Genomic DNA, 24,151 nt, shown 5'->3' with positions numbered 1-24,151 from the left:
TACCAAAATGATTTCTACTTTTTTGTTCCTTTTCCATTTTTTAGCTCTTGTAGTTTGGTGTTTTCTATCCTAGTTCTGATAGAACTACATTCAGCTTCAGATCATACTTATTTTTTTTATTTAAGAATAACTTTTTTTTTCAGCAAGCAACTCAAGCTGATCCCCATTTTTACACTAAACTTTTATTAAACATAGTTGACTTGAATATATAGTCAAATATATGTCAGCTAATCATGCTCAGCTAATTATTCTCATTAACAAAACAGAAAGATATATATATATTTTATATATTTTATTTTTTATCGGTACAATATTTATTTATTGGTACAAATACAGCATATATATATATATATATATATATATATATATATATATATATATATATATATATATATATATATGTGTGTATGTATGTATGTATGTATGTATGTATGTACGTACGTATGTACGTATGTATGTATGTATGTATGTATATTTGTGTCTATATATCTATGACTATATTTCTACCTATAATATCTATATATGCATTGCTTTCTCTTTCTCTTTAATAATGACCAAAATTACTTTGTTACAAAATTGTTTTCTTTCCTTTAATCACAAAAGAAAGGAAAAGAAATAGTAGGTTACCTTGTAAGAAGTACTTCTGTTGCACCAAAGTCATATTCTGTATCTTCTCAAACTTCCTCTCTGTCTATGAACATTTTCTTTGAAGCAAGACATTAAAAAGAAGGAGTTAGCTGATGTCATTCTTTCTTTGTTATTACAGAGCAGTAAAAACTCATTGAGTCAAGGTACTTCAATTTGAGATGAAATCAATTTAAATATGCCACAAAGTTTTTGTTTATCTTTTTTTAGATGACTTTACTTTCCTTATTTAAAATATTGAAGTTAATACTTAGAATCAAAATAATCTACTTGAAAATATGAATTCCTTATGAAAGAAATGCATAAGCAGAAGAATTACATAAATCTGTATGAACATGATTTTATTATATTAGCTGAGCTATTATGAGCTGCAGTGGCACAGTGGTTAGAGGGCAGTACTGCAGGCTACTTCTGCTGATTGCTGGCTGCCAACCATTTAGCTGTTTGAGCCTCACTGGCTCAAGGTTGACTCAGCTTTTCATCCTTCTGAGGTTGATAAAATGAGGATCCAAATTGTTGGGGACAATTTGCTGACTCTGTAAACTGCTTAGAGAGGGCTGCAAAGCACTGTGGAGAGGTAGAGAAGTCTAAGTACTATTGCTATTTTATCAAATGGAAATAAAGTATTAATACCTTGTGAAATTTAAGAACCCTTTTCAAGATCCCCTCTGTTTGGATCAACCTTCTTTAAATCTACCATGTTTCCCTGAAAATATGACATGTCTTGAAAATAAGGCCATACCATATTTTTGGGGTGGGAAAAAGTATAAGCCCTCTCCTGAAAATAAGCCCCTTGTACAACACCCCCTCTGACCTGGAAGAGTGCCACTCATCAAACTAACGATATCCTGAAGGCAGCAAGCTGTGGGAGCTGGGAGGGAACAGGCGCTCGCATGTGATACCACTAGGTTGGTGAGTGGCAATCTGCCCGTCTGGAGAGGGGGGTTGCCAGGCAGCTGTTCTTTTGTGAGTGGGCTCCTGAAGAGCCTGGCATGGGGATGGGAGGGTGCAGGGATGGGAGGATGTGGGCACAGCCTCAGTGGAGAATAACTGTGTTGCGCTGTTGCAGCAGCATAACGCAGCAGCCATGAGGTGACCACACTCATGAGCAGCCGCCTGGAAATCCACCCCTCTCAACAGGCAGAGTGCTACTCACTGACCCAGTGGTATCCCGAAGGCACCAAGCCAAGTGAGCCGGGGGGAACCAGGCACTCACATAGCTTGGTGCCTTCAGGATACCACTGGGTCAGTGAGTGGCACTCTGCCCATCCAGAGGGGGAGATTTGGAAGCCACAGAAGATGCCATCCTCAGTGCTAGGATGGCGGCAGTGGCAGTGCCCTGGTCTACAGGGAGTGTTGGCCCAGATATGGTGAGGCTGGGAGGTGTGTGAGTGGGTGGCAGAAAGGTCTCATGCAACCCTCCTCTCCAGCCAGGCAGAACAAAACTCACCAATCCAGCGGTATCTCGAAGCCACCAAGCCACTTGAGTGCCTGTTCTCCCCCAGCTCACGCAGTTTGCTGTCTTCGGGATACCTCTAGGTTGATGAAAGCTCTCTGCCTAGTCAGAGGGAGGGTTGTTGGGCAGCTGCTTATGAGTGTGGTCATGGCTGCTGTGTTGTTCTGCTGTGACAGTGCAACAGAGCTGTTTGCCCCTGAAGCTGTGCCTGGATCTTCCCGTCCCCAAGCCAGGCTCTTCCAGAGTCCACACGAAAGAGAGCAGCCATCCCCAAGCCCCAAAACAATAAGTCCCCCTGATAATAAGGCCAAGGCCATATTTTGGGGGTCAAACCCCTGTCTTATTTTTGGGAAAACATGGTTTTTAGAATATAATTTTATCTATATAAGTGCTTCATACTTTTGCATGTATATTAATGAACTTTTTAGAAAGAAAAATAAAATCTAATACAAATGAATATGAAGTAAGAAGAAAGAAATCAAATAAAAAGCTAAAAGTGCAAGAAAGGGAAAAAAGTGAAAGAAAAATAGAAAAGTTATGAATTTAGTTATAAGTTTACCTGTTACTAAGGTTATTATCTCTTCTTTCTGTAGTCTATTCTATCTAACCATCCAAACCAAAACTCCTAAGTTAATTATTTTCTGTTTTATGAAAAAATCTATAAGGGTTTCCAGTCAAAAATAAATATAAATATTGTATTTTCTCTGATCAAAGGAGGTCAATTTAGACATCTTATAAACGCTGTAAACTTGCTGATGGAGTTATTCAGCCCTGTGATTTGATCAAAGTATTAAGATTTGTACAAATAAGAATTATGCCAATTGGGAGTACATGTAAAGGGAGGAAGAAATCATGTTGCAGTACTCAGAATGATTATGGATTAACATGAGTGATAGTAGTCATCCCAAGGTCACTTTGTTCCCAGCTGCATAGCTAATAATCTGCTAGGGATAGGTCTCTGCAAATCAGCTATTCTTTTTTTTTTTTTTTTAGAATCTAATAATTGGGCTTGTAACATACGTAGTGAAGGCCTCTGACAGTGAAACGGAGGCCAGGGGGCGTACTCCAACTTACCTCGGCCTCTGCCCACTCACCTTGGGTTGCTCCTGCTCATCTCCAAACACTTGCCTCGCCTCCACCTTCTCCTGCTACCAGAGTTACAAATAGCATCCAAAATTAAATCAGAGTCTGAAGCAAAGGATTCTTCAAAATTCCAATTTATTAAAAGAGCCATATTGGCACATCTGGGAAAACCCGAATCTTAAAGCTTCCCAGTTTTTTTCCACCCAGTTGAAAGTTCAAGATCCTGCCCTTACACCCACCCATCACATGGTCCAATCTTCCACTGCCACACTGGCACCTTCTACCCATCCAGTTTTGGCGAGGTACAGAGACAAAGGATGACATTGGCTTTTTAGAAAGAATATAATTATGGCTACATATCACCCAACTCTGTATAATCCCTGTGAAAGAAGGAGTTCCCCCCACTTTGATTAATGAGGTGTGAATCGTCAGCCTTCCAAGAAGCATATCTCTGAATAAGCAGAAAATAAAACCCGAGAACATATTCTAATGAACAACTTTAATATGGAATAAAATAAAATAATACAATTCTTACTATTTAAATCTTACATTTTGGCAGAGTTATGTTGCCCACCTCCTTCAGCAGGCGAACGGAAGATCAGAAGGAAAGTAAAGAATGTGTGACGTATTATGTCATGTGCAGTAAATCATTGTCAGATAAGAAACTGTTCAGTCTGCTGTATAACTCAGAATATAAGCTCAAGTTGACAAACAAATTAATGTAGTGACACTACTTCTTTTGTCACTTGGGCTGATATCATCAAATCATCAAATAAGGCACATCTTCTTTCGCAGATACTCATGTTCAGCTGCTAGAAGTGGTTTGTTGAGCATTTAAGCAATTTGATCATGTGTAGATACATATTGCAATTTAACAAAACCTTGCTTAACTAATTGTTTTGTGTTTTGATAACGAATGTCAATGTGTCTGGACCTAGAACCTGTAAAATGTGACTCAGAAACATAAACCACTGATTCATTATCTTCCATCACGGTGATTGGTCGAATCAGATGTGTCCAGATATCTGTGATCAAAGCATCAAACCATGTTAGAGAATTATATGCATCTGAAACACAAGCATATTCAGCTTCAGTAGATGAATGCGAAACAAAACTCTGTTTTCTCATTTGCCAGTAAACAGGACATCCATTCAGGAACATCATGTAACCTGAATTACTATTGTGTGATTTCTTATCACTTGCCCAATCAGAATCTGCATAACAACATAATTCTGTATAATCAGTATGTGTTGGTTCTAGCAATAACTTCATGTGTTTAGTGTGTTTCATGTATTTCAATAACTTCTTAACGCATGTCCAATGAAATTGTGTTGCCTTACCTACGTTTCGTGATAAGAGATTAACACTAAGTGCAATGTCGGGTCTGGTCCAACTACTAATGTATAATAGTGACCCAATGACTGAACGATAAAGTGTTTGGTCCTTGAATTCAGGACTTGGTTCATGTGTTAAGTTGTGAAAATCTGTTTGCATGGGTGTCTTTGTTGTGTTAGCATCGCTTCATGTTGCAATGGTGCAGAATGTGGTCAATTTTCTCCTCTTGTGAAAGACTAAATCCCTTCTGTGTTTTTTCAATCTGAACATCTAAGTAAGTGCTAATGTGACCTGAAGATTACAATGTGAAGTATCTATGCAAACCTTTAGCAAAAATCTCACTCATTTTCTAATTTGGACTAATATAAACAATATCATCAACATAAACAAGAATTATCTCATATGCATTGTTAGATCTTTTTGTGAACACACATTCATCACTTTCGGACTTAATAAAGCCCATTGAATTGAATTTGTCAGTAAGACATAAGTACCACATTAAACGTGACTGTTTCAGACCATAAAGACTCTTGTTCAGGAACCAGGTATCCCCTTCTTGCTGTTGGAATCCTGGAGGGCTTCTCACATAGATCTCTTCATCTAGGTCTGCATGTAGATAAGCTGTGTCCACATCAAACTGGAAAGCTTCTAAACTAAGAATAGTTGCAGTGGTTAAAGCAATTTTTACACTCTCAGTTCTGACTGTTGGTGAGTAAGTGTTTGTGTAGTCCTCAGGATAACGTTGAGCAAAACCCTGAGCTACAAGTCTGGCTTTGTACAATGACTCACCATTTGGTTTCTTCTTGATTCTGTAGACCCATCGAATGCCAATGACCTTTTTGTTTGCTGGAGATTTTGCAGGTGTGAATACATTAAGTTTCTTTAAACTGTCCATTTCATCCTGCATTGCATCATACCACTTGTCTTGTTCCGAATCAGGAAGCTGCTTGATTTGTGTGAATGTATCAGGAGGAAGTGTAACATTGCAATTCAAAGGCAAGGGTGTTTTTGTCAGTTGCCACAAATATCATTGTGGAGGGATTCCTTTTGTGACCCTCTTGGAACATCTGACAAACATCTGACAAACAAAGAACTATCTGACAAACTGAAAGACAAAAAGGTGAGTATAAAAAGTGGAAGGAGGGGGACATAACTAGAGCAGAATTTCAGCAAATAGCCCGAGCCTGTAAAGATGAAGTGAGGAAAGCTAAGGCTCACAATGAAGAAAGGCTTGTCACAAAAGTAAAAATTAACAAAAAAAAAAGCTTCTTCCAACATGTTAAAAACAAGAAAAAAGTTAAGGAAACAATTGGTCCATTGCTAGGAGAAAGTGGCAAGAAGGTGACAAGCAACAGGGAGAAAGCAGAACTATTTAACTCCTGTTTTGCATCTGTCTTTACACAAAGGGATAAAACAGTCCGACCTATCAAAAGCAGCACCACAAAAATCAGATTAGGAACACAAATTGAAATAGGGAAGAAAATGGTAAGTGAGCACCTGTCTACCCTAAATGAGTTCAAATCACCAGGACCGGATGGATTACACTCCAGGGTTCTGAAGGAACTAGCAGACGAGAGCTCAGAACCACTGAATTCTATCTTTCAGAGATCCTGAAACACCGGGGAACTACCAGAGGACTGGAAAAGAGCTGATGTGGTTCCCATCTTCAAAAAAGGGAAAAAATTAGATCCAGGAAACTACAGACCTATCAGCCTGACCTCAATACCAGGAAAGATTCTGGAAAAAATAATCAAGCAACGAATTTGCGAACACCTAGAAGTAAACAAAGTAATAGCCAAAAGCCAACATGGATTTGTCAAAAACAGATCATGCCAGACTAATCTTATTGCATTCTTTGATAATGTGACAAAATTAGTGGACCAGAGGAATGCCGTCGATATAGTTTACTTGGACTTCAGTAAGGCTTTTGATAGGTAGACCATAATCTATTACTAGATAACGTAGAAAAAAGTGGGTTAGACAGCATCACCACCAGATGGATTCATAACTGGCTGACCAACCACACTCAACGTGTAGTCCTCAATGGAACTGCATCTACATGGAGGGAAGTATCCAGTGGAGTACCCCAAGGCTCTGTTTTAGGCCCAGTACTCTTCAACATCTTCATCAATGATTTGGATGAGGGAATAAATGGGGAACTCATCAAATTTGCAGATGACACCAAGCTGGCAGGAATACCCAACACTCCAGAAGATAGGCTGAAGATACAGAAGGATCTTGACAAACTTGAACATTGGGCACTATCTAATAAAATGAAATTCAATGGTGAAAAGAGTAAGGTTCTACATTTAGGCAACAAAAAGAAAATGCACAGGTACAGTATATGTGGTACCTTGCTCAACAGTAGTAACTGTGAGAGGGATCTTGAAGTCCTAGGGAACAACCATTTAAATATGAGCCAGCAGTGTGCAGCAGCTGCCAAAAAAGCCAACGCAGTCCTAGGCTGCATCAACAGAGGGATAGAATCAAGATCACGTGAAGTGTTAATACCACTTTATAATGCCTTGGTAAGGCCACACTTGGAATACTGCATTCAGTTCTGGTCGCCACGATGTAAAAAAGATGTGGAGACTCTAGAAAGAGTGCAGAGAAGAACAACAAAGATGATTAGGGGACTTGTCTTGAAGAGAAATTATTTGCTTTTGTTTCTTCATTGGAGATATTAGAGCCTTCAGAATGTGTTCTTTTCTTTTTCTTCTTCGGCATGGTTAGAAAGTGAGTTTAAGCATATCTCAATAGATATAAATAATTCTTTCTAATTCAGCCTAGTCGCTTATCTCTTGGAGATAGCTAACAAGGAACAAGCCGTATATTATGACCAACCTCTGCTTCCATTTTTGAAGGAAGGAGTTTCCCCACCTTTGATTAACGAGGTAGGAATCGTCGACCTTCCAAAAAACATATCTCTGAATAAGCAGAAAATATAATCCGAGAACATATTCTAATGAACAACTTTAATATTGAATAAAATAAAATAAAATAATACAAATCTTACTATTTAAATCTTACATTTTGGCAGAGTTATGTTACCCACCTCCTTCAGCAGGCAAACGGAAGATCAGAAGGAAAGTAAAGAATGTGTGACGTATTATGTCATGCGCAGTAAATCATTGTCAGATAAGAAACTGTTCAGTCTGCTGTATAACTCAGGATATAAGCTTAAGTTGACAAACAAATTAACATAGTGACAATCCCCTCCAATTTTCCCACAATAGCAAATGAATAGTAGAAAGTGTTGTAGGCCTGAAGTCCATAGGAAACCTGACACCCACTTACCTCAGCCTTCCCCCCTTCACCTCAGCCTCCGCTCGCTTGCCTCACCTCCTGACCTCTTTTCTCTGGTCCTTTAAGGCTAGTCTCTCTGATCAGGGAACACCAGTAATTTCAAGTGTGTTTTCTTTAAGACTGAGGATGATTCTCCTTTAAAATGAGCTTTCTGATAAATTTACTTTTGAAATTTTATATTGAATGTATGATCTGTTTTCTAAAATAACATTTGGGCAATTAACATCGTTATTGCCTGGAAGGCATAAATGATATCAAATCAAACCTTTATTATGGACTTTGGGCCAGAAAGAATATCAGTATTTGGATTGTGACATTTTTCCAACAAATGACTGCATGCAAATATTTGAGTCAGCTCAGAAAGAACGTTTAAAAAGATTCTTTGGGTAAACAATGTCTCTTAAACAACTTTTATAAGTGTAAAAATTATGAGTCAGTGATGGTCTATTTTCTTCAGGCAGAAGTGTATGGGTGTCATTACAAATTCATTTGTTATTACTATAATCTGTATCCAGGTTAGCAGCTATTATTTAGGATATAGAAGCAGTCACTTTATTTTTTCACTCTTTCAATGTTTGCTGCATCCTCATGGTCACATAATCAAAATTTGGATGCATGTCAACTGATTCATATTTATGAGGATTGCAGGGCCTTGAGGTCATGTGATCACCTTTTATGACCTCCTGACAAGTGATGTCAAAGAGGAACCAGATTTATTTAACAAGCATGTTAAACCAGCTCACTTAACAACAGCAATGATTGACTGTGTGAAAAGAAGATTGTAAAAATTGTATAATGGGAAAAGTTCACTTAACAAATGTTTTACTAAACAACCAAAATTTGGAAATTTGGAAATTCTGGAAATAAGTTGACTACTATATCTTCCTTCTTTCTGAGTTTTTTTTTAAAGTGTAAAAGTTATTCTGATGTGATATAATTAGAACGGTTAGTTGATTTCCAATAAGGTGCCATTGCAGGAAATATAGTTCAGCTAGCTGAAGTATAGTGACACTTTCAAAACATTGTGTCTTGCACTTTTGCATTTTTGACAGTGCAGTTATAGTTCAAATGGTGTATACAACTACATTCATGACAAAAATTAAACATTAGTTTTATATAACACAGTATTTAGGGTACAAGAGTAAGAATATATCACATCCTTCTGTTCTCTACACATTTGTCATGACAGAACTAAAAATAAGTGATGTAGTCAGCACTAATTATTAGGAATAAATTAATAGTAAAAGTCTGTTAAGTTCATGATGTTACATGTTTTTGACATTTCTAGAGACTCCAATATATAATTGATTTGGAAGAAGATGAGTAAATGTCCTTGGATTACCACAATTACGGGAAACCCAGTGTTGGAAAACATAAGGTCCATCTGTGCTAGCTTCTGGTTTTGATTCCAACCCCTTTGCTAGACAAGCAGGTTCATGGTCAGGGCTAGTTGTTCCATTGAGATACATATTTGCTTTTATTACTGGACAAAGTGTTGATTATTTTGGTTAATGGACAACATTATTTCAACAGATGCATTGGCACTGAGAAGATTGAATGAGAATTATAATATAATATTATATATATATAATTGTGGTTGTAACACAAATACATGTATGTATGTATGTATGTATGTATGTATGTATGTATGTATGTATGTATGTATTTGTGTTACAACCCCTGGTATGCCTGTTGTACAAATACAACATATATATATATATATATATATATATATATATATATATATATATATATATATATATATATATATATATATGTGTGTGTGTGTGTGTGTGTGTGTGTGTGTGTGTGTGTGTGTGTGTGTGTGTGTGTGTGTGTGTGTGTGTGTGTTGTATTTGTGCTGATAAATAAATAAAGGGAGACTAGTATAGATCTATTTCAAGCTATTTAGCTCTCATCAGCTAGCCATACCCTTACTGGGATTTGAACATGGGCTGTATTACATATTAGGCAGATGTATTAGCCACTGAGCCACAGGCTCTCCTCCTTATCAGCTGAGCCAGGGAAATAGGTATGTATTTGTGTTACAACCCCTGGTATGGTATGCCCAAATATGGGAGGGAGCTCACTACTCCCCCTTTCTGTCCTTAGGCTCATTACAGAAGACCATCTAGGCAGAAAACCATGTTGCCTTTGCTATGTTTGTGTTGCATTTGTGCTGATAAATAAATAAAGGAAGACTATAGTATAGATCTATTTCAAGCTAATTAGCTCTCATCAGCTAGCCATACCCTTACTGGGATTTGAACCTGGGCTGTATTACATATTAGGCAGATGTATTAGCCACTAAGCCACAGCCTGGTCTCCTGGAGTGAGCCGAAAGACAGACAAAGGGAAACAGTGTGTTCCCTCCATATTTGGGGATACCAGGGGTTGTGACACTATATATATGTATATCTCCATATATCCATGGTGTTCCAGTTTTTTTCACTTACAATGTATCAGGAGTCCTCAAGTTACATCCATTCATCAACAACTGTTGAAAGTTATGACATCATTAAGATAGCAGATCAGAAGATGTTCTAATTCTTTGTGACAGTAATAAATCCATTATGGTGGGAGTAGTGAAAAGCAAATCAGACTCCCAAAGTCCCCAACAGGTGAAACTCTCAGCAGTACAACATAAGCTTCCAATTTCATTTGGTTTAACATGACCGCTAGGTTCAGACTTTTGAAATTTCTCAGACACAAAACATGGAATGGTCAGTGGAAGACTACCAGCTTTGGAAGCACTCTAATTCAGCATGCTCGAAGTAGGAATTAAAAGAATTTTGCTACTAATACTAGTAGAAGAGATGCTTGCCAAAGCACTTGGCTTTTTCTTTCTTTCACCTCAAACCCTTATAATTTTGGAAGATATAGTTCAGAAAAGAGATCTTATTGCAGTTTGAATATAGGCTAAAGGGAAATAGTTTTTACATGTAGTCAAATACACTCAGGTTTCCAAAATAATTCACATAATAAATAACCGATTTTTGTGGATAAAGCTTGTTGGGCAATTTGGTATTTTTATTGCAAGTGCTATAGCCAGGAAAAGAGATATTCACAAAGCATACATAAAAATGGACAGTTAATCTGTTTTCAGATCTACCAGTGTGAATCAAATTATATGGATGAGGACTAAAAAATGACATAAGGACAGCAAAAGCCTCTGCAACTGAAAAATAACTGGATGATGAAAATATGCAATATATTCTCAGACAGTTAATGACAGCTATGTGGATATGTAAACTTAATAGTTTCTAAGCAGCACCTGATTGTAAATGAGAGATTCCAATTCCAAGATAACTATCCAGACCACATTGTAGTATAAAATATATTAGAAATTCCATTGATTTGATATTGCAAATAACCAATTCGATGTCTGTCTGTCTGTCTTTCTTCTCCTCCTCCTCTTCCTCCTCCCTCCCTCCTCCTCTTCCTCCTCCTCTTCATCATCATCTATTTACTGCAGGTTGTGTTTATGTGTGCTTGTGTGTTTGTTTGTTTTCATGTGTGTGTGTGATTAGAAAATGGATTTGGAGGAACTACAGGGATGGATGGATGGATAGATAGACAGACAGACATTATTTTCAGAGAAGGGGGAGAAGCGCATATGCAATTGGTGGAATCAATTTTTTTAAAAATACATTTTTAATGGAAGTGTATTAAAAATTTAAAAACTTAATAACACAAAGGATATTTATCTCTATCTTTCTATCCACATACATTAAATTTCTTTTTTTCAGCAATTTTAAAATATATTATTGAATATATTATTATATCTTTTAGCAGTGGTGGGATTCAAATAATTTAACAACCGGTTCTTTGCCCTAATGACCAGCTGGGTAGGCATGGCTCGGTGGTCATGTGACTGGTTGGACACGGTCAACTCAATGTCACTCATGTCAATGGGTGCTTCGCCTTAGCTGTTACAATGTACTAAGGGTTAACTTGAGAGGCAGTTCTGTAAGCAGGGCAATAAAGATTAGGCTAGAAACAACACCAGAATGTTTCCTTCCTGCCTCCCTTTTAGGGTTAGCCCTGTAAAGTGGGAAAAAAACAAAATGAGATGTCTTCCAACAACCGGTTCTCCAAACTGCTTAGAAAGTTAACAACCGGTTTTCCCAAATAGGTTTGAATTGGCTGAATCCCACCACTGCCTTTTAGCCTTTAGTATCTTGGTTCTCTTATTCAATATTGTGTAATATTATACCAGCCCCAAAATGAGAAGTTGTCATAGGGAGATAGGGAGGCTGCCCTTAAACCTCGCTAAGCTAAATTGTTAAATCTTTTATTTTATGGCTACTAGGATTGCAGCTGTGTTCCTTATAAGGAATTAAAAATATTTCAGGGGTGAGGAATGGACCTCCATTTTCCAAACATTTTCAATAGAACTAATTTGATCTCTTTGTTTTTCAGACTGTATATGATTGGATTTAACATGGGTGTTAAAATGCTATATTGAATAGAGATTACTTTGTCCAGATCCATGAGTGATTCTGAACTTGGCTTCATATAGTGAAAAAAAGATGTAAGATAAAATAAACCCACAACAATTAGATGGGAACTGCAGGTGGAGAAAGCTTTTTGCCTGCCTTTTGTTGATTTAATTTTCAAGATGGTTGAAATGATGCGAATGTAAGAGACCAAAGTGAAAAGAAATGAGCTAAAACCTAATGCAAATACAAATATTAGAAGAATAATATAATTAGTGAGAGTCTCTGTACAAGACAAAGCCAAGAGTGGAGGAAGGTCACAAGTATAATGTTTAATGACATTGTTGCGGCAAAAATTGAGATTTAGCAAAGGAAGGGCATTGCCTATAGAATGAAAGAAACCCAGGAGCCAAGCACCACCCACCATTTTATTGCATACCTCTTTTGTCAAGTACCTGCTGTAGTATAGTGGGTGACATATAGCCACATATCGATCATAACCCATTGCTGAAAGGATGAACACTTCTGCACCAGCAATTTGGAAAAAGAAGGCAATCTGTGCAATGCATCCTTCCCTGGAAATAGTTTTCTGCTTTTGGATAAAGTTTCCCAGCATTTTTGGAACAGTGACTGAGGAATAGCAAATGTCAACAAAAGCTAAATGTCTGAGAAAGAAAAACATGGGAGTCTGAAGTTGAAGCTCAGATCTGATCACCAATATAATTACCATATTCCCAAAGACAGTGATTGAAAATATGATTATGAAGAAGAAAAGAAGGAAATCTTGTATCTGTGGATCATTAGAGAGTCCCAACAGAATAAACTCTGTTATTACAGTTTGATTTTCCAGCTCAGATAATTCAAGAATCATTAGGAATGAAATTTGATAGAGACACTTTATGCCAGTCACCCTCTCTCAGCCCACGATGTTAAGGCTTGCTGGCCCAACAAATAGATTAAAACTTTATTGATCTGGAAATTGAACTCTGAACTTGCAGGAAAACACTAGGGAGAAGAAAAAGAAAATTAAAGCTGTATTTGCAGCATACTGTACTGTATAGATGAGATATCCTTCCTGTGTATGGCATATGAATTAGTCAGATATTATGTCAGGAGAAACTGTTTCTAAGGATAGCCATGCTAAAACATTTTTGGAAGATGAAGATACACTATTTTAATGTAAATGCACTTGCTTCCTTATCTATAAGAATTCCTAAATTTCCTATTCATGTAGCCAATGTGAACTCTTCCCTGCCTTTTACTGACAAACAAATCATTGTATTATTCTGGTTTTCTGATTGCTAGATATATTTAAAAACAGTATAGAATTGTTTTGCTACTGTCTTCTTCTTGGATTTCTCTCACCCTTCGCCCCACTTTTGCAGCCATGCACTTATGTAGTAAGTGCATGATGCTGTTGTTTTTTAAGTGTAGTCAGGACTTGTGATAAATTGGAGAAAGAAAGATTCAGATAGTATTTGAAAGTTTTGAAAAAAAATCTGAATGAAAAAGATATACACAATATCTCACTTTTTCAAGTGAATGGTTGCTAGCAACTTTGATAGTATTGACACTTTATTCAGCAAGAAATTCACATCTAGCTATATAGTTTTACTCTGAGTTGTTGCTAATATTGAAGCACCTGACACTGAAGCAAAAGATATCTGTGCATGAGGAGTAAAAATCAATGGTCTATGTCTATAATGATCATTTTGTACAGTAGTAGCCAAAATAATCCAACCCAAGTACTGCTAATGTATCTTATAGAAAGGGTGTTTTTTTCTATCACCTTTCCAATCATTCCAGTAATTCTGCAAAGAGATTTCAGGATTAAAATGTGGAAAAAGTACCCAACTATTTTTTCATATAATAAACATTATTTCCTCTTGCAATAAAAACACATGAGATAAGCAGTTACCTTCTAAGGTGTAGTTGCGCTGCAGTAAAGAAATGCCCAGGATCTTTACAATTGACATTTAAGCCTGAGGAAATCTTCATGGGAGGAAGATAATAAGAAAAGGAGGGAGCTGATGCCACAATTCCTCCTGGAATTGAGAAGAATCAAAATCAATAGGGAATATATCCGATCCAACTAATCTAATACACAGTTTAGATATACTGTTTTTCTAATTAAAAAAATAAATTTTCAAATTATATTAAAAGTTTACATAAAAATGTTAATTTGTTATGAAAGGAATGTATCAGGAATACATAGCAGGATTAACTTTTTTTTTTTTTTTTTGCAAAATAGGAATGAAACCTTAAATTGATAGGGAAGTGGAGACTATGTTTCAAGAATTAAAGTCATATCTGTTTGAAAATGACATCCTTGAATATGTACAAGAAAAAATGTATATACATAGATAGTACTTTTCATGGTATTTTGCTTAAAAGTATGATCAGCCTATCTGCTGGTGTGCTTATATGTGAATTCTATTCCTCAACCTCTTGACCACTTTCAACTTTAAAGCACCTTCTACTTATATTAATATTTTTCTATGTTAAAAGTATGTTTTAACAGTAATTTCCCCCAATGTTGGTTCTTTTTTTATTCCAAATTATACTGTTGGTATGTTAGGTATTAACATACAACATTAAAAAAAAAAAACAATCCAACCATATACAGAAGGACTATTCCAGGCCTTGGAAAAAGTACATTTAGGAACTTGTGTAGAATTTAGAGCAACAAGATAGGATGTTAAGATTTACTCACACATGCAAATTATATGTTTGATGATATATTTTATCATAGTTTCTTGGCAGAAGCAAAGGAGTAATTTCCAACTGCTTTCTTTTGGATTTTAAAAATCTTTCTTGTGTACCCTACCAACCATGATTTTTTTCCTACATTCATCCCCAAGTACTAACCAATCTTACTTATGCTGAGCTGTATAATAATAATTATTATTATAATAAACTTGTACTCATTAAACATGAAATTCAGTCAACTGAATATTTAAAAATGTGTCACAAATACCATTGACTGGTGTAATGGTTGATATGGGTTGCTGCCAGTGTCCTAGGTATCAACCAAGTATCTTCTTAAAATATACAATGTTCCGACTAGTGCAGTTTTTTGTAGTTCCACTGGTGTTATTGCAGGAAGCTGCAAATGCTTGATGTGTTTTGTAAAATTCTTGGACATAGTACCAACTGCCCCAATGTCAATATGTATCACTGTTACATGTTTCATCCATAACGATTTAGTTTTGATGGCCAGATCACAATATTTTGTGATTTTGTCCAGTTCTTTTTCTTCAACTCTGGGATTTCCTGGTGCAGTGATTTCAATAAATTGTATGCCTCGGTTCTTGACAACCTTAATATCTGGCATATTATGTTCCAAATGACAATCCATCTTCACCCTCTCATTTTTGACAACTTTTTCTACTTAATGTTCCCATGACTTTTTGTATACAGGTAAGTCATATTTTTACACAATGACCAGTGGATTAATTTAGCATTAAATTATTATTATTATATACTTTATTCATTAAACATGAAACTCAGCCAACTGAACATTCAAAAATGCATTACAAATACCAGTGACTGGTGCAAATGGTTGATACGGTTTGCTGCCAGCAAATTATTATTATATTATTATTATTGTTGTTGTTGTTGTTGTTGTTATTATTATTATTATCAATCATCATCATCATCATCATCATCATCATCATCATCATCATCATCATCATCATCATCATCATCATCATCATTATTGCATCAACAGAATTGTATCACAGTGGCCAGTTGTTTCACCAGATTTGGCATTGATTACTAGTCAGGACCCACCCAGGGGCCTAGGACGTCGTAACGTATTTTTGTAATATACGTGCAGATCCAAGCAGTGCAGCTTTTTGCATTTGACTGATGGTGATTTTGTCAAGTTTTAACTGTTTTAAATGTAATTCCAGTGTTTTTGGAATAGCACCCAGTGTGCTGATTACCACTAGAATTACCACTGCTGGTTTGTGCCATAATCATTGAATTTCAATTTTTAAGTGCTGGTATTTCACGACTTTTTCATTTTCCTTCTCCTTGACCCTGCTATCACCTGGTATTGCGATGTCTATGATTGTAACCTTATTTTTTTCAACCAGTGTGATGTCTGGTGTGTTATGCACCAGTATTTTGTCCGTTTGTATGTGAAAATCCCACAAGATCTTGAGTATGTGGTCAACAGTTTCATCAGCCTCTTTGCAAAGTCTACATTTGGCATCATCAGAGGATTTTTCGATTTTGGCCTTAATGGCATTTGTGCGGATAGCTTGTTCTTGCGCAGCCAGGATTAGTGACTGTTTCTTTCTTTAATGTACCTGCTGTTAACCATAACCAAGTTTTTTCACTGTCCACTTTATCTTTTATGTTTTCCAGAAATTGGCCATGCAATGCTTTGTTCTGCCAACTCTCCATTCTTAATTTTATTACATCTTTTCTGTATTCTTGTTTCGTCTGTTGGGCCTTCAATAGATTTTTGTTCTTTACTTCGATTAATAGATGTTCTTGACTTTCTTTTAAATAATCAGCCAGTTCATTAGTGACTGTTGCAGCTGCGCTGTACATTAACTGGTTCGTTTCCAAGATGGATCCCGATTCAATTGTTGAAAGCACTGCATTAACCATTTTCATGATAGGGGCCAAAATTTTCTTAGGCACAGTTTTTAATGATGGTAAACATTGCTGTTCCTTATTAAACAGAAAATGTTCCATGATCTTGTCCTTCAATTCTTTTTGTTTTTGAGTTAGTTCATCAGTTGGTTCAGTGATAACTGGTTCTGGTGATAGTGTTGTTATTTCCTCCCCGACAGCTTCTTCTGGGAGTTCTACTACAATGTCTTTAGGTGTGTCTTGAGTATCAGTTATTTCTGCTTGTGATGTTGTTTTCTTAGTTTTGCAATTTGCCTGAATTTCCTCAAGTTCAACTTCACTAAACACTTTATTCCATGTAATAAATCGCCTTTGATCTGCAAGTCGTAGTTCACTAACATTTGAATCTGGATATTGTGGTTTCCATAATTCATACATTCGCTTTAAATAACCTCTTTTTCCAGGCTCTGAGTTGTAGTAACAAGCCATTATGGCACGGTTTTCATCTGCACTATATTTTTGTCGTTTTGTTGGCTGGTCCACTTGTAGCCCACTTGTCGACGGATGTCCAGAGACCTCAACATCTGCCGCGGCCCTTGTTAACCCGCGTGATGACTGATGTGGTATAGAATTTTTATTTGTTTCTTTCACCATGTTATATGGGTTGGTGTTTTTTTTTTTTAATGGGGCCAGATTGCCAACCTGACCCCAACCCTCCTCCTTTCTCATCCGGGCTTGGGACCGGCAATGGCGGAATTATTATTATTATTATTATTATTATTATTATTATTATTATTATTATTATTATTATTATTATTATTATTTTCATTAAACATGAATCTCAACCAACTGAACATTCAAAAATGCATTACAAATACTAGTGACTGGTGCTAATGGTTTGTACAGTTTGCTGCCAGCATCCTAGATATCAACCAAGTAACTTCTTAAAATATAAGATGTTCCGAGTAGCACAGTTTTTTGCAGTTCCGCTGGTGTTATTGCAGGAAGCTGCAATTTGTTGATGTATCTTGTAAAATTCTTGGACATGGTGCCAAGTGCCTCAATGACAATGGGTATCACTATTATGTGCTTCATCTATAGCTGTGTAGTTTCGATGGCCAGGTCACAATATTTCATTATTTTTTCTAGTTCTTTTTCTTCGACTCTGGCATCTTTAGGAACAGCGATATCAATAAACTGTACACTTCGACCCTCTACAACCATGATATCTGGCATGTTGTGCTCCAAATGACAATCCATTTGTATTCAAAAGTCCCACAAGATCTTCACCTTCTCATTTTCGATAACTTTTTCCACTTTATGTTCCCATGACTTTCTGGATACACATAAATCATACTTTTTACATAATGACCAGAGGATTAATTTAACAACTCGATCATGTCTAGCTTTGTAATCAGTTTGTGCGATTTTGCTGCATTCACATATTAAATGTGAAACAGTTTTGACTTTCTTATTGCAAAGTCGGCAGGTTGGGATGTCAGTGAATTTTTGAATCTTTGCTTTCATGGCATTAGTTTGTAGTGCTTGTTCTTGAGCAGGCAGTATTAAACCTTCCGTTTCTTTCTTGATAGTTCCCAACTTAAGCCATGCCCATGTCAAGTTGTCATCACATTTTCCTTCAATGTTTTTCAAGTGCTGTCCATGCAAAGCTTTGGTTTTCCATCTATTTAATCTGTCATCCAGCTGCTTTTTCCTTATATTCTGCCTTTGTTTCTGTTGTTTTTATGCTGTTCACCATTTTCAAAACCTGCAGCAATTTTTCCTGTACTTTGATTCACATAATCATTTAAACCTCATTTTTCTTCTTCTACAGTTTTTTTTAAGAATTTTATTAATTTTTAAACATTTATGGAAAAGGGTAAGTGGATATACAAAAATTTTGGCAGCTCCATCGTGCTAGAAGTAGAAATCTCTCCAAATCTCACAACTTTTACAGAAAAGGAAAAACAAAAGATAAAAGATAAGCAGAAACAGTGTCTTGTTATACATTGTATCAACCATGTGTTCAATCATCTCTTTTGCCACTTTCTAATATATCAACAATTACAATGATATTTCAAATACATTTATTTTTGTGACCTGAGTTTTTTCGATATTACTTCTTCCCCCCTGTCTTCAGGCAGAGCCACAGCCCCTTCCTCCTTCATATCTTATGTATTGTCACCTTTTTCACTACCTTATACACTACCTCTAGGAGGGCACTATGTTTTTTAATGAGGGCCTCTGCTTCCACAAATGTGTTAATTATAATTCCGTTTCCCTCCCAGAAGATCAACACTCCTTCTGGCAATAACCATCTAAACCAAACTCCTTTATTATATAATTTCTTTGATAAGGAGGAATACTTCCTCCTCTTATCTCTCTCTCTCTCTCTCTTTTTGAATTTGCTTAAGAATGGTAATTTCTTTGTCTTTATATTTTAGTGGTCCCCCCTTTAGGGCCACTAGCACCTCATCCCTCGTGGTCTTCCTAAGAAATTTAACATGTACTTCCCTTGGAACATTATGTGTTCTGGCATATGTGAGTTGATCCTGTAAAACAGATCCATATCCCACCACAACTGTTCTTTATCTCTCTTAATATATTCTGCTAAGATTGTACTCATAATATCTTTAAGATCTTCATCTTCTGTCTCCAGTAGGTTCTGGTATCTGAGAAAAAGGACATTCTTTCAAGTTCTATCTTTACCATAAAATTTTCCAATTCTCTAGTCCCCTTCTGGAATGCCTTAACCGCCTCCCCCATTCTGACTGCACCCTCCTCCAGCACACTGACTCTTTGTTTATTTTCTGTTGTTTGCTGCTGTACACCTCTGAGCTCTTCTTTAAAATCTGCCACCTTTTTTTCAATTCATTTTGTCCCTTCATAAGAGCCTGGAACATTTGGATAACAGATAAACCTTTTGAACGCTCTCCAGTCCCTTCTTGTTGTAAAACTGATGGAATTTTTGTCTGTTGAGTCATTGGGCTGGATGTAGGGGAGGTAGGTGCCAAGGCTGCCTTGCCTGAAGGTGGTTTTCTGGGCCCCATTTATCTGAGTTCAGAGATGAGTAAATCTTTTGCAAAAGAAATGGCCTCTTTGAATTTGCAGCTGGGTGAGTCTGAGAAGACAGGCAAGTCCAAAACTGAAAGTTAATCCTCAATCAAAGTTCCAAGCAAAAAAAAAATCAAATAATCCAAATCCAGAAAGACCACATAACAGGAGGAGCTCCAGGAGTCCTTCAGGGGGGAATAGTAATATAAAGCCAGGAATTTCTTCAAAAGTAGTTTCAAAAGGCAAATTTCATTTATAAGTGCGAAGAAGAAGACGGAAGCAGGCATCTTGGCTCCCCCTTTCACAGGGAATCCGGGAGGAGAACATCAAAAGTTTCCATAAAGTTTTTAAAACAGCTCAGCAATCACCTCTTGTGATATAAATCTTTCTCACATGGTTAGTGCAAGTGACTGATTCAACTTTTGCTCTCTCTCTCCATTCCGAGATTGAGAGATAGTCCAAATGCTGCTTTACCCGAGAGGGGTGAAAGAACCCCCCTCCAATCTTCCAACTTCAAATAGATTGAATCCACAATTTACAAAAGGCTGCTGCTCATCAATTAAAGAGGGTTAGAGAGATTGGAGCAAACTTCTCACCTCCAGCACTTCAGCTGCTACTTCTGATTAATTACTTCCTTCCGGAATCCATTCAGTGAAGGTGCAGGCAGTTGACTGCTGCGCTATGCATGCCCCTCACTCCCCGGCTCCTGAGGCGAGGCTGGAAACCCCCCCCCATAGCTGCCGCCAATTCCGGGGGTTCCAGCAAGCTGCCCTACTGCAGGTGGTCCCTCCGAGACCCCATGTGCTCCTAAAAGGAGCCCACTGGAGAGGTGAACAGTGGACGCCCAGTGTCGGTTGCCTTCAGAGACCGGAAGCGATCTTCTTCTACAGTTTGATGGATTTGCAATAGCCCCCTCCCCCTATTTTTCTTGGCAAGTATAACCTGTCGATGTCACTTCGTGGATGTAAAGTGTGGTACATATTCAAAAGTTTGTGTGTTTTCCGGTCCAAGTTTTCCAGTTTTCCAGTCAGAGTCCAGTTGATGATTCCAGATAAGTAGCATATCACTGGAATTGCCTATGTATTAATTAATTTAATTAATTTTAATTAATTAATTAATTAATTAAAAGCTTTGCTTTTCCAATTTTCAGCTCGCTTCTCAATTACTTCTTTCTTATATTCAACTTTTAACTTAGTTCTCTTCAAAAGGCCTCCTTCATTTACTTCCTTAATCATTGGTTCTTCACCTTTCTGGATGTAATCATTCAAGCTTTGTCTTTCTTCTTCCATAATCTGCTTTACTTGTAAGAGTCCTTGACCACCCTCTCCTCTCGGTAGATACAATCGGTCAACATCATTTTTAGGGTGCAAAGCATGATTCATTGTCATAGGCTTCCTTGTTTTTCTGTCCAAATTGTCCAACTCCATCTGGGTCCAGTCAATTATTCCTGCAGAGTATCAAATTACAGGTATAGCCCAGGTATGTATGGCTTTATGATGTTTCCTTAATTCAGTTTGGACTTTAATATCTTGTGAATTTGTCTAATGTACTTGGCTGAGGGTAATTCCTTGACTTTATTATGCATTACGTCAGAGGCCTCTAAAATCCCAAGTACTTGTAGCCTTCTTCTGGTTTTACTGCCTTTATCATTTCTTCATTCTCAAGTTGTATTCCATCATTTTCTAGGACCTTGTCTGCCTTGGTTGCCATTGTTGCACATTTGTCAATTCCAAACTGCATACCAATGTCTTGGCTAAATTCTTTTGTGCTTTCAATTAATAAATTCATTTCAGCTTTTGTTTTACCAAACAGCTTCAAATCATCCATGTACACCAAGTGTGAAATTTAGACAAAGGTTTTCCTTTTGGCTTCTGATGAATTAATTTTTAGGATAGTAGAAATGATGTAGATGTAGGACACTAGAATAATAATGATTGAATATGCACAAACAGAGCAACAAGCAATCAAGTAAGTACAGTAATCTGACTCAGAAATGTTTCTGTGCAAGATAAGGCAAGTACGGATGGAAATTGACAGCTGAAATGCCTAATAATATTTGGTCCACAGAAAGTTAGATTCAAAACAGGGATTGTATTTACCAGAGCATAAAAGAAACCTATTGTCCATGCACCACCCACTAACAATTTGCAAAATTCTGTTTTCATAATCTGTACATAATGCAATGGCTTGCAAAAGCAGTATATTAATCATAAGCCATTGCTGCAAGAAGGAAAACTTCAGTGCATGCTGTCAGAAGAATGAAAAACATCTGAGTGACACAGCTTTTATATGAAATTGTTTGGCTGATTGTCAAATTAATTAGCACCTTAGGCACAGTGATGGAAGAAAATCATATATCAAGAAAAGACAGGTGGTTTAGAAAGAAGTACATAGGACTGTAGAGGTGATTTGCATTAATTGCCACAATAATCATCATATTTCCAAGTAAACTGATTGCATAGATCAAAGAAAATAGAAAGAAGAGGAAAATCCGAACTGATGAGTCACCTGAAAATCCCAAAATAATAAAAGAAGTCGCTCTGGTCTGATTTTCCATTTCTTTTTCCCCGGCAATAATATAAGCTATAATGAATGAAAACAATCAACATCACTAGGTCAAGCAAAATAATCTAGATCATTAAAAATATAAAAATCTTTGTAACAACAATTATTTTTTTATATTATCATCTGGGTTTCTCCTGTAGATATTACTATCTACATTTCATGCCCTATTGCAATGCACTTAATATGGGGTTACTCTTGAACATCATTCAAAAGTTACAATTGGTCCAGAATGTAGTAGTGAATACATTATTAAGTGTTCACATTCTTGCTCACCTATGATATATGTCCTGGACTGCCTCCCAAGTTCTTTCTAAGTGCAATTAAAGATGCTGGTCATCACCTTTGAAGTCCCACAAAGGATCTGGTTATTTGCAGGATCACCTTTCCTGGAGAATATTTGTGCAAACCACTATATCAGATACGTTAGGCAGGTTCCTGAAATCCTGCACCTAACGGGATCTTGGATGCAGTTTGGCTGCCCCAACCATATGGTTTATCCCTCTGCTGGTGATTCACACAGGTCCCCATTTTTTTAGCCTTTGAAAAGGCTAGGCTAGGCTAGGCTAGGCTAGGCTAGGCTAGGCTAGGCTAGGCTAGGCTAGGCTAGGCTAGGCAAGAATAGAATAGAATAGAATAGAATAGAATAGAATAGAATAGAATAGAATAGAATAGAATGCAATTGCTAACCTATCAATTTTTAAAATGTATCTTTGGCTAAATGAAAAAAAATGTTGAGCAATTTTTTAAAGCATTGCATGAAAGGAATGTCTGTTATAGCAATGATGTGGATTTTTTATATTTCTTAGTTTGACTCACATTGTAGGAAAAAAACAGTTTTAATTTATGATTGCAAAAGATCTGACTAACACATTTTATAAAAAGGCATAAGATAATATGAAAGTTTATAAGCAATATTCACTGATCAAACACTTATTTACTGACTATTCAAAATTATAGCCATGCCAATCAAGGAAACTTACAACTATTTCTTGCAATTTCAGCCATCATAGTATCCCTGCAGATACATTTATTTATTTATTTTAGAAAATTTATATTGCCGCCTATGACTCACATGATGACTCAAGGTGGCTTACATGGACATAAAAAACATATAAAAGAAATAAGAATATTTTTAAAAAGATAATAAAATAATACACTTCCACCACCACCTCACCCTGGTGACAGCACACATTCATACAAGCCATTTAATGGGCTCCATCCTGCTCTGGGTTCCCTAGGCCCATTAATAAAACCATGCCTTCTGAAAGAGTGTTAGAGTGGGGGCCAATCTAATATGTGGAGGAATGAGGTTCCAGAGAGAAGTGCCACTGGACAAGCCCCTTCTTCTGAGTCCTGCTAATGTATCCTGCTAATGTTGAGGGATGGGACCCTCAACATTTCTAGCTTTCCCACTCTACTGGGTCAGATAGATCTGACTGGCAAAATATTGTCTCTCAGATAACCTTGTCGCAAGTCGTAAAGGCTTTAAAGATGACAAACAGCACCTTGAATTGCACCTGGAAGAAAATCTGCAGGCAATGTAGCTTCCACAGAAGCTGTGGACGGCTGCATTTTGCACCAACTAGAGCTTCTGGATTTTCTTTAGGGGCAGTGCCATGTAAAGCACATTGCAATAGTCAAGACATGTTTGCTTTTGGGTTCTTGGGAACCAGCTAGGAAA

At 36.9% G+C, this 24,151-nt stretch overlaps 1 pseudogene across 1 annotated transcript; it reads right to left on the bottom strand.

Annotated features, from left to right (window-relative positions):
* Nucleotides 1-21,869: 21,869 nt before the first annotated feature.
* Nucleotides 21,870-22,462, bottom strand: LOC309401466 (olfactory receptor 4E2-like; annotated as a pseudogene). The gene has a single exon. The product of its transcript is annotated as an olfactory receptor 4E2-like (transcript).
* Nucleotides 22,463-24,151: the final 1,689 nt, after the last annotated feature.

Source organism: Natrix helvetica (assembly GCF_964273705.1).
Source record: "Natrix helvetica genome assembly, chromosome: Z".
Classification (NCBI taxonomy): domain Eukaryota; kingdom Metazoa; phylum Chordata; class Lepidosauria; order Squamata; family Natricidae; genus Natrix; species Natrix helvetica.
The sequence above is the reverse complement of the archived record's forward strand: the minus strand, read 5'-3'. Positions and strand labels throughout refer to the sequence as shown.